Source organism: Octopus bimaculoides, chromosome 21 (assembly GCF_046866305.1).
Source record: "Octopus bimaculoides isolate indiv1 chromosome 21, ASM4686630v1, whole genome shotgun sequence".
NCBI lineage: Eukaryota > Metazoa > Mollusca > Cephalopoda > Octopoda > Octopodidae > Octopus > Octopus bimaculoides.
In genome coordinates, this window is record NC_142948.1 from 32,804,468 (window position 1) to 32,818,936 (window position 14,469).

Consider the following 14,469-nt stretch of genomic DNA (forward strand, 5'->3'; position numbering starts at 1 on the left):
CGTTCGTTCGTTCATTCGTTCGTTCGTTCATTCATATATATGTATGTAGGAACATAGTACGTTTGTTCGTACGTTCTTTCGTACGTACGTACGTAGTTCGTTCATTAGATCGTTCATTCGTTTGTTCGTCCGTCCGTACGTTCATTCTTTCTGACATACGTTCGTTCGAACGTACGTACGTTTGTTCTTTCGTTCGTTCGTTCGTTCATTCATATATATGTACGTAGTAACATACTACGTTCGTTCGTTCGTTCGGTGGTTTGCTTCGTTCTTCCGTACGTACGTACGATAATTCGTTCGTTCGTTCGTTCATTCATATATTTGTACGTAGAAACACACGTACGTTCGCTCGTACGTTCTTTCGTTCATTCGTTCCTACGTACGTCCGTACGTTCCTTAGTTTGTTCGTTCGTTTGTACGTACGTACATATGTACCTACTTATGTACGTTCGTGTGTTCGTTAGTTCGTTCGTTTCTTCGTTCGTACATACGTACGTTCAATTCTTTGTTCGTTCGTTTATTTTTCGTACCTACGTACGTTCGTTCGTTCAATCGTTCGTTCGTTCGTTCATACGTACGTTCGTCCGTTTCCTTGTTCGTTCGTTTGTTCGATCGTTCGTTCGTCATTACATACGTACTTACGTACGTAAATCCGTACATACGTACGGACGTTCGTTCGTTGCCTCGTTCGTTAGTTCTCTCGTTCTATCGTACGTACGTACGTTCATTCATTAGGACGTTCGTTTGTTCGTTCGTTGGTTTCATTCGTTCGTTCGTTTCATTCGTCCGTCCGTACGTTCGTTCGTTCTGACATACGTTCGTTCGTTCTGACATACGTTAGTTCGAACGTACGTACGTTTGTCTGTTCGTTAGTTCGTTCGTTCGTTCGTTCGTTCATTCATATATATGTACGTAGGAACATAGTACGTTCATTCGTTCGTTCGTTCGTTCGTTTGTTTCGTTCTTCCATACGTACGTATAATAATTTGTTCGTTCGTTCGTCTGTTCGTTCTTTCCTTCGCACTTACGTACGTACGTTTGTTCGTTCGTACGTTCTTTCGTACGCACGTACATTTTTTCGTTCAATCGTTCGTTCAATCTTTCGTACGTTCGTTCGTACCTTCGTACGTACATGCGCACGTTTGTTAATTTGTTCATTCGTTCGCTCGTTCGTTCGTAGTTCTTTCATACGTTATTTCGTTCATTCGTTCGTACGCACGTGCGTACGTTCGTTCGTTCATTCGTACGTACGTACGTGCGTGCTTTCATTAGTTTGTTCGTTCGGTAGTTTGTTCGTTCGTTCGTTCGTTTGCTCGTTCGTACATACGTACGTTCAATTCTTTGTTCGTTCGTGTTTTTTCGTACCTACATACGTTCGTTCGTTCAATCGTTCGTTCTTTCGTTCTTTCTTTCGTACGTACGTTCGTCCGTTTCTTTGTTAGCTCGTTTGTTCGATCGTTCGAAACACCCTTACATACGTACTTACGTACGTAAATCCGTGCGTACGTACGGACGTTCGTTCGTTGCCTCGTTCGTTAGTTCTTTCGTACGTATTTAAGTACGTTCGTTCATTAGGTAGTTCGTTCATTCGTTCGTTCGTCTCATTCGTTCGTTTTATTCTTTCGTTCGTCCGTCTGTACGTACGTACTTTCGTTCGTTCATGCGTACATACGTTCGTTCGTTCGTTCGTTCGTTCGTACGTACGTACGTACGTTCTTTCGTTCATTCGTTCGTACGTACGTACGTTCGTTCGTACGTACGTGCATACGTTCCTTAGTTTGTTCGTTCGTTCATACGTACGTACGTATATATGTACCTACTTATGTACGTTCGTTTGTTCGTTTGTTCGTTCGTATATACGTACGTTCAATTATTTGTTCGTTCGTTTATTTTTCGTACCTAGGAACGTTAGTTCGTTCAATCGTTCGTTCGTTCTTTCCTTCGTACGTACGTTCGTCCGTTTCTTTGCTCGTTCGTTTGTTCGATCGTTCGTTCGTTCGTTCTTTCGTTCGTACGTACGTTCGTCCGTTTCTTTGCTCGTTCGTTTGTTCGATCGTTTGTTCGTTCGTTCTTTCGTTCGTACGTACGTTCGTCCGTTTCTTTGCTCGTTCGTTTGTTCGATCGTTCGTTCGTTTTTACATACGTACTTACGTACCTAAATCCATACATACGTACGGACGTTTGTTCTTTGCCTTTTTCCTTATTTCTTTCGTTCTTTAGTACGTACATACGAACGTTCGTTCGTTCGTTCGTTCGTTCGTTCGTTTCATTCGTTCGTTCGTTCGTTTCATTCGTTCGTTCGTCCGTCCGTACGTTCGTTCGTTCTGACATACGTTCGATCGAACGTACGTACGTTCGTTCGTTCTGACATACGTTCGTTCGAACCTACGTACGTTCGTTCGTTCCTTCTGACATACGTACGTTCGGGCGTTCGTTCGTTCGTTCGTTCGTTCGTTCGTTCGTTCGTTCGTTCGTTCGTTCGTTCATTCATATATATGTATGTAGGAACATAGTACGTTTGTTCGTACGTTCTTTCGTACGTACGTACGTTCGTTCGTACGTACGTGCATAGTTCTTTAGTTTGTTTGTTCGTTCATACGTACGTACGTACATATGTACCTACTTATGTACGTTCGTTTGTTGGTTAGTTCGTTCGTTTGTTCGTTCGTACATACGTACGTTCAATTCTTTGTTCGCTCGTTTATTTTTCGTACCAACGAACATTCGTTCGTTCAATCGTTTGTTCGTTCGTTCTTTTGTTCGTACGTACGTTCGTCCGTTTCTTTGCTCGTTCGTTTGTTCGATCGTTCGTTCGTTCTTACATACGTACTTACGTACGTAAATCTGTACATACGTACGGATGTTCGTTCGTTGCCTCGTTCATTAGTTGTTTCGTTCAATTGTACATACATACGTACGTTCGTTCATGAGGACGTTCGTTCGTTCGTTCAATCGTTAGTTTGTTTGTTCGTTCGCTCGTTCGTTCGTACATTCTTTCGTACGGTCTTTCGTTCATTCGTTCGTACGTACGTACGTTCGTTCGTTCGTTCGTACGTACGTACGTGCGTACGTTCGTGAATTTGTTCGTTCGTTTATTTTTCGTACCTACGTACGTTCGTTCGTTCAATTGTTCGTTCGTTCTTTCGTTCGTACGCACGTTCGTTCGTTTCCTTGTTCGTTCGTTTGTTCGATCGTTCGTTCGTTCGTTTCATTCATTCGTTCGTTCGTTCGTTCGTTCTGACATACGTTCGTTCGGACGTACGTTCGTTCGTTCGTTCGTTCATTCGTTCGTTCATTCATATGTATGTAGGAACATAGTACGTTTGTTCGTACGTACGTTCTTTCGTACGTACGTTCTTTCGTTCATTCGTTCGTACGTACGTACGTACGTATGTTCGTACGTACGTGCATACGCTCGTTAATCTGTTCGTTCGATCATACGTACGTACGTACATATGTACCTACTTTAGTACGTTCGTTTGTTCGTTAGTTCGTTCTTTCGTTCGTACGTACGTTCGTCCGTTTCTTTGTTCGTTCGTTTGTTCTATCGTTCATTCGTTCTTACTTACGTACTTACGTACGTAAATCCGTACATACGCACGGACGTTCGTTCGTTGCCTCTTTCCTTAGTTCTTTATTTCATTCGTACCTACGTACATACATTCTTTCATTAGGTCGTTCGTTCATTCGTTTGTCCGTTTCATTCGTCCGTTTGTTCGTTTCATTCGTTTGTTCGTCCGTCCGAACATTCATTCTTTCTGACATACGTTCGTTCGAACGTACATACGTTTGTTCTTTCTTTCGTTCGTTCGTTCGTTCAGTCATATATATGTACGTAGGAACATACTACGTTCGTTCGTTCGTTCGGTGGTTTGCTTCGATACTCCGTACGTACGTACGATAATTCGTTCGTTCGTTCGTTCATTCATATATTTGTACGTAGGAACATACGTACGTTCGTTCGTACGTTCTTTCGTTCATTCGGTCGTTCATTCGTTCATTCGTTCATTCGTTCCTACGTACGTGCGTACGTTCCTTAGTTTGTTCGTTCGTACATACGTACGTTCAATTCTTTGATCGTTCGTTTATTTTTCGTACCTACGTACGTTCGTTCGTTCAATAGTTCGTTCCTACGTTGTTTTCTTCGTACGTACGTTCGTCCGTTTCTTTGTTCGTTCATTTGTTCGATCGTTCATTCGTTCTTACATACGTACTTACGTACATAAATCCGTACATACGTACGGACGTTCGTGCGTAGCGTCTTTCCTTAATTCTTTCGTTCTTTCCTACGGACGTACGTACGTTCGTTCATTAGATCGTTCGTTCTTTCGTTTGTTCGTTCGTTTCATTCGTTCGTTCGTTCTGACATACGTTCATTCGTACGTACCTACGTACGTACGTACGTTCGTTCGTTCGTTCGTTCATTCATATATATGTACGTAGGAACATAGTACGTTCGGTCGTACGTTCTTTCGTACGTACGTTCTTTCGTTCATTCGTTCGTACGTACGTATGTTCGTTCGTACGTACGTGCGTACGCTCGTTCGTCTGTTCGTTCGTTCATACGTAAGTACGTACATATGTACCTACTTATGTACGTTCGTTTGTTCGTTAGTTCGTTCGTTTGTTCGTTCGTACATACGTACGTTCAATTCTATGTTCGTTCGTTTATTTTTCGTACCTACGTACGTTCGTTCGTTCAATCGTTCGTTCGTTCGTTCTTTCGTTCGTACGTACGTTCGTCCGTTTCCTTGTTCGTTCGTTTGTTCGATCGTTCGTTCGTCATTACATACGTACTTACGTACGTAAATCCGTACATACGTACGGACGTTCGTTCGTTGCCTCGTTCGTTAGTTCTCTCGTTCTTTCGTACGTACGTACGTTCATTCATTAGGACGTTCGTTCGTTCGTTCTTTCGTAGGTAGGTAGGTACGTCCGTTCGTTCATTAGGTCGTTCGTTTGTTCGTTCGTTCGTTTCGTTCGTTCGTTCGTTTCATTCGTTCGTTCGTCCGTCCGTACGTTCGTTCGTTCTGACATACGTTTGTTCGAACGTACGTACGTTTGTTCGTTCGTTAGTTCGTTCGGTCGTTCGTTCGTTCATTCATATATATGTACGTAGGAACATAGTACGTTCATTCGTTCGTTGGTTTGTTTCGTTCTTCTTTACGTACGTATAATAATTTGTTCGTTTGTTCGTCTGTTCGTTATTTCCTTCGCACGTACGTACGTACGTTTGTTCGTTCGTTCAATCTTTCGTACGTTCGTTCGTACTTTCGTACGTACATGCGCACGTTTGTTAATTTGTTCGTTCTTTCGTAAGTACGTACGTACGTTCATTCGTACGTACGTACGTGCGTGCGTTCGTTAGTTTGTTCGTTCTTTAGTTTGTTAATTCGTTCGTTCCTTTGCTCGTTCGTACATACGTACATTCAATTCTTTGTTTTTTTCGTACCTACGTACGTTCGTTCGTTCAATCGTTCATTCGTTCGTTCGTACGTACGTAGTACGTTCCTTCGTTTATTCGTTCGTACGTACGTACGTTCGTTCGTACGTACGTGCATACGTTCCTAATTAGTTTGTTCGTTCATTGGTACGTACGTACATATGTACCTACTTACGTACGTTCGTTTGTTCGTTAGTTCGTTCGTTTGTTCGTTCATACATACGTACGTTCAATTCTTTGTTCGTTCGTTTATTTTTCGTACCTACGTACGTTCGTTCGTACGTACGTTCGTCCGTTTCTTTGCTCGTTCGTTTGTTCGATCGGTCATTCGTTCTTACATACGTACTTACATAGGTAAATCTGTACATACGTACATACGTTCGTTCGTTGACTCGTTCGTTAGTTGTTTCGTTCTTTCGTACGTACATACGTACGTTCGTTCATGAGGACGTTCGTTCGTTCGTTCTTTCGTACGTACGAACGTACGTACGTTCGTTCGTTCTGACATACGTTAGTTCGAGCTTACGTACGTTCGTTCGCTCGTTAGTTCGAACGTACGTACGTTCGTTCCTTCGTTAGTTCGTTCGTTCGTTCGTTCGTTCATTCATATATATGTACGTTGGAACAGTACGATCGTTCGTACCTTCTTTCGTACGTACGTATATACGTACGTTCGTTCGTTCTGACATACGTTAGTTCGAGCTTACGTACGTTCGTTCGTTAGTTCGTTCGTTCGTTCATTTATATTTATGTACGTAGGAACATAGTACGTTCATTCGTTCGTTCATTGGTTTGTTTCGTTCTTCCGTACGTACGTACAATAAATCGTTCGTTCGTCTTTTCGTTCTTTCCTTCGTACGTACGTACATACGTTTGTTCATTCGTTCGTTCTTTCGTAGGCACGTACGTTTTTTCGTTCAATCGTTCGTTCATTCTTTCGTACGTTCGTTCGTTCATTGGTACGTACATGCGCACGCTTGTTAATTCGTTCATTCGTTCGTAGTTCTTTCATACGTTATTTCGTTCATTCGTTCGTACGCACGTACGTTCGTTCATTAGGTAGTTCGTTCGCTCGTTCGCTCGTTCGTTCGTTCGTACGTACGTTCGTTCGTGCGTACGTTCGTTCGTACGTACGTGCATACGTTCCTTAGTTTGTTCGTTCGTTCATACGTACGTACGTATATATGTACCTACTTATGTACGTTCGTTTGTTCGTTAGTTCGTTCGTTTGTTCGTTTGTATATACGTACGTTCAATTTGTTCGTTCGTTTATTTTTCGTACCTACGTGCGTTCGTTCGTTCGTTCAATCGTTCGTTCGTTCTTTCGTTCGTACGTACGTTCGTCCGTTTCTTTGTTCGTTCGTTTGTTCGATCGTTCGTTTGTTCTTACATACGTACTTACGTACGTAAATCAGTACAAACGTATGGACGTTTGTTCGTTGCCTTTTTCCTTATTTCTTTCGTTCTTTCGTACGTACATACAAACGTTTGTTCATACGTGCGCACGTTCGTTAGTGTGTTTGTTCGTTCACTCGTTCGTTCGTACGTTATTTCGTACGGTCTTTCGTACATTCGTTCGTACGTACGTACGTACCTTCGTTCTTACGTACGTACGTACGTACCTTCGTTCTTACGTACGTGCATACGTTCCTTAGATTGCTTGTTCGTTCATACGTAAGTACGTACATATGTACCTACTTATATACGTTCGTTTGTTCGTTAGTTCTTTCGTTTGTTCGTTCGTACATACGTACGTTCAATTCTTTGTTCGTTCGTTTATTTTTCGTACCTACGTACGTTCGTTCGTTCAATCGTTCGTTCGTTCGTTCTTTCGTTCGTACGTACGTTCGTCCGCTTCTTTGCTCGTTCGTTTGTTCGATCGTTCGTTCTTTCGTTTATTCTTTCGTTCTTACATACGTACTTACGTACGTTAATCCGTACATACTTACGGACGTTCGTTCGTTACCTCGTTCGTTCGTTCTTTCGTTCTTTCGTACGTATGTACGTAGTTCATTCATTAGGTATTTCGTTTGTTCGTTCGATTGTTCCCTCGTTTCATTCGTTCGTTCTTTCGTTTCATTCGTTCGTTCGTACGTACGTAAATCCATACGTACGTACCGACGTTCGTTCGTTGTCTTGTTCGTTAGTACTTTCGTTCTTTCGTACGTACGTACGGTGGTTCATTATGTCGTTCGTTCGTTCGCTCGTTCGTTTCGTTCCTACGTTCGTTTCATTCGTTCGTTCATCCGTCCGTACGTTCGTTCTTTCTGACATACGTTCGTACATTCGTTCGTTCGTTCGTTCTTTCATATATATGTCCGTAGGAACATACGTACGTTCGTTTGTTCGTTCGTTCTTTCGTTCATTCTTTCGTTCTTACATACGTACTTACGTACGTAAATCCGTACATACTTACGGACGTTCGTCCGTTGCCTCGTTCGTTCGTTCTTTCGTTCTTTCGTTCCTATGTACGTACGTTTATTCATTAGGTAGTTCGTTCGTTCGTTCGATTGTTCCTTCGTTTCATTTGTTCGTTCTTTCATCTCGTTCGTTCGTTCGTACGTACGTTCGTTCGTACGTACGTTCGTTCGTACATACGTTCGTTCGCACGTACGTGCATACGTTCCTTAGTTTGTTCGTTCGTTCATACGTACGTACGTATATATGTACCTACTTATGTACGTGAGTTTGTTCGTTAGTTCGTTCGTATATACGTACGTTCAATTATTTGTTCGTTCGTTTATTTTTCGTACCTACGTACGTTCGTTCGTTCATTCGTTCGTTCGTTCGTTCTTTCTTTCGTACGTACGTTCGTCCGTTTCTTGGCTCGTTCGTTTGTTCGATCGTTCGTTCGTTCGTTCTTACATACGTACTTATGTACGTAAATCCGTACATACGTAGAGACGTTCGTTCGTTGCCTTTTTCCTTATTTCTGTCGTTCTTTCGTACGTACATACAAACGTTCGTTCATTAGTTCGTTCGTTCGTTCGTCTCATTCGTTCGTTCGTCCGTCCGTACGTTCGTTCGTTCTGACATACGTTCGTTCGAACGTACGTACGTTCGTTCGTTCGTCTGTTCGTTCGTTCCCTCGCACGTACGTACGTACGTTTGTTAGTTCGTTCGTACATACGTGCGCACGTTCGTTAGTTTGTTTGTTCGTTCGCTCGTTCGTTCGTACGTTCTTTCGTTCGGTCTTTCGTTCATTCGTTCGTACGTACGTACGTTCGTTAATTTTTTCGTTCGTTAGATTGTTTGTTCGTTCGTTTTTTTTGTCGTGCCTACGTTCTTTCGTTCGTTCAATCGTTCGTTCGTTCTTTCGTTCGTTCGTTCTTTCGTTAATACGTACGTTCGTCCGTTTCTTTGTTCGTTCGTCTGTTCGATCGTTCTTTCGTTCTTACATATGTACTTACGTACGTAAATCCGTACATATGTAAGGACGTTCGTTCGTTGTCTCGTTCGTTAGTTCATTAGTTCTTTTGTACGTACGTACGTTCGTTCATTAGATCGTTCGTTCGTTCGTTCGTTCGTTTCGTTCCTACGTTCGTTTCATTCGTTCGTTCGTCCGTCCGAAAGTTCGTTCTGACATACGTTCGTTCGTCTGACATACGTTCGTTCGTTCTGACATACATTCGTTCGTTCTGACATACGTTCGTTCATTCGTTCTTTCGTTCATTCTTTCGTTCCTACATACGTACTTACGTACGTAAATCCATACATACTCACGGTCGTTTGTTCTTTCGTACGTATGTACGTACGTTCGTTGATTAGGTAGTTCGTTTGTTCGTTCGATTGTTCCTTCGTTTCTTTCGTTCGTTCTTTCGTTTCATTCGTTCGTTCGTACGTAAGTTCCTTCGTTCGTACGTACGTGCATACGTTCCTTAGTTTGTTTGTTCGTTCATACGTAAGTATGTACATATGTACCTACTTACGTACGTTAGTTTGTTCGTTCGTACATACGTACGTTCAATTCTTTGTTCGTTTGTTTATTTTTCGTACCTACGTACGTTCGTTCGTTCAATCGTTCGTTCGTTCGTCCGTTTCTTTGTTCGTTCGTTCGTCCGTTTCTTTGTTCGTTCGTTTGTTCGATCGTTCGTTCGTTCTTACATACGTACTTACGTACGTAAATCCTTACATACGTACGGACGTTCGTTCGTTGCCTCTTTCCTTATTTGCTTCGTTCTTTCGTACGTACATACGAACTTACGTTCATTATGTCGTTCGTTTGTTCGCTCGTTCGTTCGTTCGTTCGTTCGTTCGTTCATTCTTTCGTTTTTACATACGTACTTACGTACTTTAATCCGTACATACTTACGGACGTTCGTTCGTTACCTCGTTCGTTCGTTCTTTCGTTCTTTCGTACCTATGTACATACGTTCATTCATTAGGTAGTTCGTTTGTTCGTTCGATTGTTCCTTCGTTTCATTCGTTCGTTCTTTCGTACGTACATACGAACGTTCTTTCGTTCGGCCGTTCGTACACACGTACGTTTAATTCTTTGTTCGTTCGTTTTTTTCTTACCTACGTACGTTCGTTCGTTCAATCGTTCGTTCGTTCTTTCGTTCGTACGTACGTTCGTCCGTTTCTTTGTTCGTTCGTCTGTTCGCTCGTTCGTTCGTTCTTACATACGTACTTACGTTCGTAGATCCGTACATACATACCGACGTTCGTTCGTTGTCTCGTTCGTTAGTTCTTTCGTTCTTTCGTACGTACGTACGTACGTTCGTTCATTATGTCGTTCGTTCTTTCCCTCATTCGATTCGTTCCTACGTTCGTTTCATTCGTTCGTTCGTCCGTCCGTACGTTCTTTCGTTCTGACATACGTTCGTACGATCGTTCGTTCGTTCTGACATACGTTCGTACGTTCTTTCGTTCGTTCGTTCGTTCTTTCTTTCATATACATGTACGTAGGAACATACGTACGTACGTTCGTTCGTTCGTTCGTTCTTTCGTTCATTCTTTCGTTCTTACATACGTACTTACGTACGTAATTCCGTACATACTTACAGACGTTCGTTCGTTGCCTCGTTCGTTCGTTGTTTCGTTCTTTCGTACCTATGTACGTACGTTCATTCATTAGGTAGTTCGTTTGTTCGTTCGTACATACGTACGTTCAATTCTTTGTTCGTTTGTTTATTTTTCGTACCTACGTACGTTCGTTCGTTGAATCGTTCGTTCGTTCGTTCGTCCGTTTCTTTGTTCGTTCGTTCGTCCGTTTCTTTGTTCGTTCGTTTGTTCGATCGTTCGTTCGTTCTTACATACGTACTTACGTACGTAAATCCGTACATACGTACGGACGTTCGTTCGTTGCCTCTTTCCTTATTTGTTTCGTTCTTTCGTACGTACATACGAACTTACGTTCATTATGTCGTTCGTTTGTTCGCTCGTTCGTTTCGTTCCTATATTCGTTTCATTCGTTCGTCCGTCCGCACGTTCGTTCGTTCTGACATACGTTTGTTCGGACGTTCGTTCGTTCGTTCGTTCTTTCATATATATGTACGTAGGAACGTACGTACGTTCGTTCGTTCGTTCGTTCGTTCGTTCGTTCGTTCGTTCATTCTTTCGTTTTTACATACGTACTTACGTACTTTAATCCGTACATACTTACGGACGTTCGTTCGTTACCTCGTTCGTTCGTTCTTTCGTTCTTTCGTACCTATGTACATACGTTCATTCATTAGGTAGTTCGTTTGTTCGTTCGATTGTTCCTTCGTTTCATTCGTTCGTTCTTTCGTACGTACATACGAACGTTCTTTCATTAGGTCGTTCGTTCGGCCGTTCGTACACACGTACGTTTAATTCGTTGTTCGTTCGTTTTTTTCGTACCTACGTACGTTCGTTCGTTCAATCGTTCGTTCGTTCTTTCGTTCGTACGTACGTTTGTCCGTTTCTTTGTTCGTTCGTCTGTTCGCTCGTTCGTTCGTTCTTACATACGTACTTACGTACGTAGATCCGTACATACGTACCGACGTTCGTTCGTTGTCTCGTTCGTTAGTTCTTTCGTTCTTTCGTACGTACGTACGTACGTTCGTTCATTATGTCGTTCCTTCGTTCTGACATACGTTCGTACGTTCGTTCGTTCGTTCGTTCTTTCATATACATGTACGTAGGAACATATGTACGTACGTTCGTTCGTTCGTTCGTTCTTTCTTTCGTACGTACGTTCGTCCGTTTCTTGGCTCGTTCGTTTGTTCGATCGTTCGTTCGTTCGTTCTTACATACGTACTTACGTACGAAAATCCGTACATACGTAGAGACGTTCGTTCGTTGCCTTTTTCCTTATTTCTGTCGTTCTTTCGTACGTACATACAAACGTTCGTTCATTAGGTCGTTCGTTCGTTCGTTCGTTCGTTCGTTTCATTCGTTCGTTCGTTCGTCTCATTCGTTCGTTCGTCCGTCCGTACGTTCGTTCGTTCTGACATACGTTCGTTCGAACGTACGTACGTTCGTTCGTTCGTTCGTCTGTTCGTTCGTTCCCTCGCACGTACGTACGTACGTTTGTTAGTTCGTTCGTACATACGTGCGCACGTTCGTTAGTTTGTTTGTTCGTTCGCTCGTTCGTTCGTACGTTCTTTCGTTCGGTCTTTCGTTCATTCGTTCGTACGTACGCACGTTCGTTCGTACGTACGTACGTATGTGCGTACGTTCGTTAATTTTTTCGTTCGTTAGATTGTTCGTTCGTTCGCTCGTTCGTACATACGTACGTTCAATTATTTGTTCGTTCGTTTTTTTTTTCGTACCTACGTTCTTTCGTTCGTTCAATCGTTCGTTCGTTCTTTCGTTCGTTCGTTCTATCGTTCGTACGTACGTTCGTCCGTTTCTTTGTTCGTTCGTCTGTTCGATCGTTCTTTCGTTCTTACATATGTACTTACGTACGTAAATCCGTACACATGTAAGGACGTTCGTTCGTTGTCTCGTTCGTTAGTTCATTAGTTCTTTTGTACGTACGTACGTTCGTTTATTAGATCGTTCGTTCGTTCGATCGTTCGTTTCGTTCCTACGTTCGTTTCATTCGTTCGTTCGTCCGTCCGAACGTTCGTTCTGACATACGTTCGTTCGTTCTGACATACGTTCGTTCGTTCTGACATACGTTCGTTCGTTCTGACATACGTTCGTTCGTTCTGACATACATTCGTTCGTTCTGGCATACGTTCGTTCATTCGTTCTTTCGTTCATTCTTTCGTTCCTACATACGTACTTACGTACGTAAATCCATACATACTCACGGTCGTTTGTTCTTTCGTACGTATGTACGTACGTTCGTTGATTAGGTAGTTCGTTTGTTCGTTCGATTGTTCCATCGTTTCATTCGTTCGTTCTTTCGTTTCATTCGTTCGTTCGTACGTAAGTTCCTTCGTTCGTACGTACGTGCATACGTTCCTTAGTTTGTTTGTTCGTTCATACGTAAGTATGTACATATGTACCTACTTACGTACGTTCGTTTGTTCGTTAGTTCGTTCGTTTGTTCGTTCGTACATACGTACGTTCAATTCTTTGTTCGTTTGTTTATTTTTCGTACCTACGTACGTTCGTTCGTTCAATCGTTCGTTCGTTCGTCCGTTTCTTTGTTCGTTCGTTCGTCCGTTTCTTTGTTCGTTCGTTCGTCCGTTTCTTTGTTCGTTCGTTCGTCCGTTTCTTTGTTCGTTCGTTCGTCCGTTTCTTTGTTCGTTCCTTTGTTCGATCGTTCGTACGTTCTTACTTACGTACTTACGTACGTAAATCCTTACATACGTATAGACGTTTGTTCGTTGCCTCTTTCCTTATTTGCTTCGTTCTTTCGTATGTACATACGAACTTACGTTCATTATGTCGTTCGTTTGTTCGTTCGTTCGTTCGTTCGTTCGTTCGTTCGTTCGTTCATTCTTTCGTTTTTACATACGTACTTACGTACTTTAATCCGTACATACTTACGGACGTTCGTTCGTTACCTCGTTCGTTCGTTCTTTCGTTCTTTCGTACCTATGTACATACGTTCATTCATTAGGTAGTTCGTTTGTTCGTTCGATTGTTCCTTCGTTTCATTCGTTCGTTCTTTCGTACGTACATACGAACGTTCTTTCATTAGGTCGTTCGTTCGGCCGTTCGTACACACGTACGTTTAATTCTTTGTTCGTTCGTTTTTTTCGTACCTACGTACGTTCGTTCGTTCAATCGTTCGTTCGTTCTTTCGTTCGTACGTACGTTCGTCCGTTTCTTCTCTTCGTTCGTCTGTTCGCTCGTTCGTTCGTTCTTACATACGTACTTACGTTCTTTCGTTCTTTCGCTCGTACGTACGTTCGTACGTACGTTCGTCCGTTTCTTTGTTCGTTCGTCTGTTCGCTCGTTCGTTCGTTCTTACATACGTACTTACGTACGTATATCCGTACATACGTACCGACGTTCGTTCGTTGTCTCGTTCGTTAGTTCTTTCGTTCTTTCGTACGTACGTACGTACGTTCGTTCATTATGTCGTTCGTTCTTTCCCTCGTTCGATTCGTTCCTACATTCGTTCGTTCGTCCGTCCGTACGTTCGTTCGTTCTGACATACGTTCGTTCGTTCTGACATACGTTCGTTCGTTCGTTCGTTCGTTCGTTCTTTCATATACATGTACGTTCGTTCGTTCAATCGTTCGTTCGTTCTTTCGTTCGTACGTACGTTCGTACGTACGTTCGTCCGTTTCTTTGTTCGTTCGTCTGTTCGCTCGTTCGTTCGTTCTTACATATATATGTACCTACGTACGTTCGTTCGTTCAATCGTTCGTTCGTTCTTTCGTTCGTACGTACGTTCGTCCGTTTCTTTGTTCGTTCGTCTGTTCGCTCGTTCGTTCGTTCTTACATACGTACTTACGTACGTAGATCCGTACATACGTACCGACGTTCGTTCGTTGTCTCGTTCGTTAGTTCTTTCGTTCTTTCGTACGTACGTACGTACGTTCGTTCATTATGTCGATCGTTCTTTCCCTCGTTCGATTCGTTCCTACGTTCGTTTCATTCGTTCGTTCGTCCGTCCGTACGTTCTTTCGTTCTGACATACGTTCGTACGTTCTTTC